This window comes from Hypomesus nipponensis, chromosome 14 (assembly GCF_054491055.1).
Source record: "Hypomesus nipponensis isolate SF chromosome 14, ASM5449105v1, whole genome shotgun sequence".
In the NCBI taxonomy this organism is placed as follows: Eukaryota; Metazoa; Chordata; class Actinopteri; order Osmeriformes; family Osmeridae; genus Hypomesus; species Hypomesus nipponensis.
In genome coordinates this window covers 2,078,311-2,081,902 of record NC_140374.1, presented here as the reverse complement: position 1 = coordinate 2,081,902, position 3,592 = coordinate 2,078,311, and positions in this window count along the sequence as shown.

Genomic DNA, 3,592 nt, shown 5'->3' with positions numbered 1-3,592 from the left:
GGGGGCGTGGCCCGCAATGACGATGGGGGGCGGGGTTTGGGGACTAGCAGGAAGCGAGAGGGGGGTGGGAGGGGTGGAAACGAAGACGTGTCTTGGAACAATGAGAGATTTTGAACTAAATTGATGGGATTTACGATATCAGCTCTTCATGGCATCGTTTTGCACAGAGGAATCAATGTTTGCTTTTGAGAAAGTAAAAAATATCATTAGGTGACACCCCCCAGATATGGACTGGAGCAGAATCGTGTGTGCTTGTGTACCGATGTGTTCTCTGTGACTGGTGAGTCGGGACCACGGGCCTGTCCTGGACAAGAACTGTGCATTGCACTCTGGGATTTGTAGTCCTTTCTTCCACACGAAAGCAAAGACAGACCGAAATACAGGATTTGGTCCAACAATGACAGTGACTATGAAAGCTGACTAGGAAAGAGTCCTCTTAAGTCCTCTGGTTTTCTTTTATTCCGCGGAGGAGGACAGAGGTGAATATTTGACGCCCTCGGACTCGGGGGTTGTCTTCTGTTTTTGGAGCAAAGTAGGAATGAAGAACGCTGTGTTAGCTAGGTGCCCTGAGAGGCACCAGGAGCTGAGAGGAGAGATGTCGACGTTTGAGGCCTCTGCTGCCAACTGGAATACGGTGGAGTATGTTAGGTTTCCAGTCACACTGGAACTGTCTGTTTGAACACTGAAAATAAATTGTTTATTTATGTTATAGTATCTTAAAACAAAGCACTAACGGGTAGAAATGTCTTTTTTTTTTGTACTAAGTGTAAAAATACTTTTTTGAAACTGACTAAAGATGCGTGTCTTTTAGAAAATTGCCCCCAAGAATTCCCCCCGTTCTAAATGGTATATCGCTACCGGTTTGTCGACTACAAGACAACATGACAAGTGTTTTCACCTTCAGACACATTGGGTCTGTGTTGCTGTAGAATAGTTTTTGTTTGCAGTCGTTGACGCACCAGATAGGGTCTTCAGAACTCTTGCATTTTCAAACATAGATAGTAGCAAAGAACTTTAACCACAAATGATCCTTCCTCAAGTTATTAAACGTAAAACTTATATGTTGCTGGATGTGTTGTTGAGTGCTGCACTGATAATATTTTCTATTCCGACTCCAATGAAATTGAATAAACTCCCATTTGACTGAGTTTTGAAACTGACTGAAATTAAGAATTTAATCCAAATGGTTTAAGACTCTTTCTGGGTTGTTTGACTATTCATCTCCATTAATATTTTGTTAGTGACTTAATTTTGTAATTTCACTCAATATTGCTTCAACTGTTGATAGTTCATTCAAATCATTAAGTTTCTCAGAAATGACTAGAAAACCATGTTGACAATAATATCTTTGCCCAAAGGCTGCATGTTATTTGAAAACAATACTTGGTACAGTATAATTTTGGCACTTTATATCATCTTCTCTTGCTCAAGCTTACATAATTATTCTCTCTGTTGGTACTCTGACGAAAGTATGTACTCAGTGTCATAAGATTTACCACACAGACTCGTTACTCTGTTTTTAGCATATCGGTTTACATGTTGATGAAATCATACTTTTGCTCATTCAAAGGTAACCACTCAACCTAGATAATTATAGGTAGATTTCTCATAACTCGATTATGTGATGTTGCATTCATATCAAACATATCAGTCTCCGTGTCCTTTTAACAATAGATGCTTGGTCACTTGACAGTTTACATTAAATACACCAACAACCTTCGAGAAAACCGGAATAACAATATTTCTACAAACAGGCAAACTGTAAACCTAGATATAAGCTTACAAACATGGCTTTAAAGGCAGTTCTTGACTACTTGGAAATGAAGAGACTGAAAACAAGCTATGTTCTGGCTAAAATTAAACTTAATATAACTGGAAACTAAAAGACATTTTGATGCATTATTTTGAAAGTTTTTTTTTTTTTTTTTCAAAGTCACAACGTAACATTGAATGCAGTAATTGAGGAGATGTGTATCTTTTGAAGCATTTGCCCTCACAAACAACCTCTCCTGCTGAAGATACATTCTGTATTTTATTGCTGATGTTGGTACAAGAATGTTTCTGGATGCATCTCATCCTAGTCGCTTGTGTCAGCTGCTCTCCAAGTAGCCAAAGCCTGTAATGGGCTCTCTTCCTGCAATGGAACAGTCTTTATATGTCTGGCCATTGTATGTGTATCGTTTTTTGAGCCAACATTTATATATATATATATCTATATATGTATATAAAAAATGTCCCTTATTCAGAAGTTCCAACCACCCTTAATATGACTATTGGCAATGCAAAGGAAGCATAAATCGTTAAATATCACAAATAAATAAATCAAACAGCATGCTGACTTTTATGTTATTTTTGCACACAGCACATGTTCATAAAAATCTGTGGTTTTCAGCCTTGATTATGGCATGCGTGGAACAAAAGACAATTATATCTCTGCCAGTGGATCTCATGTCAAGTGATGGGATACCATTTTGCCTGGGCCAGCACAGATCACCAAGGAACAGTTGGTCTGCTTTGGACGGTGGGCCACCATCCATATATGTAGAGGAACCTGGAAGACGTACCCCTTTGTGTACACACACCCATAATACAAATGGTCAATGTCATCCCTAAAATTCACCCCATCTTTTTTTTTGTTTATTCAAATGAACATGTTTACAACTGCGCCTTCCCATCCTTTGTTGTCACATGGTTGTCGATGTAAACGAGGGGTTGGCTTCGGCCTTTCTCAACCCTTCCCTGCATGTTCTCGACGTTTTCCCCTCTTCCAACACACCTGATTCTAATGAAAAGGTCGTCTGCCGGCCATGCAGAAGCCTGGTAACAACCGTTTCATTTGAATCAGGTGTGTTTGGAAGCCTTGAGGAGCCCTGGTACAGGGTAGCTACTGCTCTCTGTGTTGGCTGCGGAGGCCAGAGCCAGTCAGTGGGAATTGGACCTCCATGCAGATGACTGGGTGTGATTTACTGGGAAGTGGACCTCCATGCAGATGACTGGGTGTGAGTTACTGGGAAGGGGACCTCCATGCAGATGACCGGGTGTGAATCGAAAGTTTCCCAGTGTTCCTGTCGTTCTGGACACACAAACAAGAGTGTGTGAGCGTTTTTGAGATGGATGGGAGAAGGAGGTGTATGTGTAGCCGGAAACAGCCAGTATAAAGACAAAGAGAGAGGGGGAGAAGGGGAGAGAGACTGAAGGGGAGAGCGAGAGAGAGGGAGGAGAGAGAGGGAGGAGAGAGATGGAGCAGGGAGAGAGAGACGGAGGAGGGAGAGAGAGAGGGAGCAGGGGAGAAAGAGGAGAGAGAAACTGGGAGAGAGAAAATAGGGAGATTATTAGGGTTATTTGGGAGAGAAACACAGGGAAGGGTGGGCTGATTACTCAAAATACTTTTGGGGACAAGGTTCCGACTCTTGAAATAATCATATTTATAAATCATATTGGGGTATTGATTGTAAAAAAAAAAAAAAAAGGCAATACAAATGAAATTAGATTTTAATGCTGAACACTAAGCAGTATTTGAAAAAAACATATTTGTAAAATGAGAGCTCCTAACCTAAACATATGATATCACCTAGACTAGACACACCTAAGA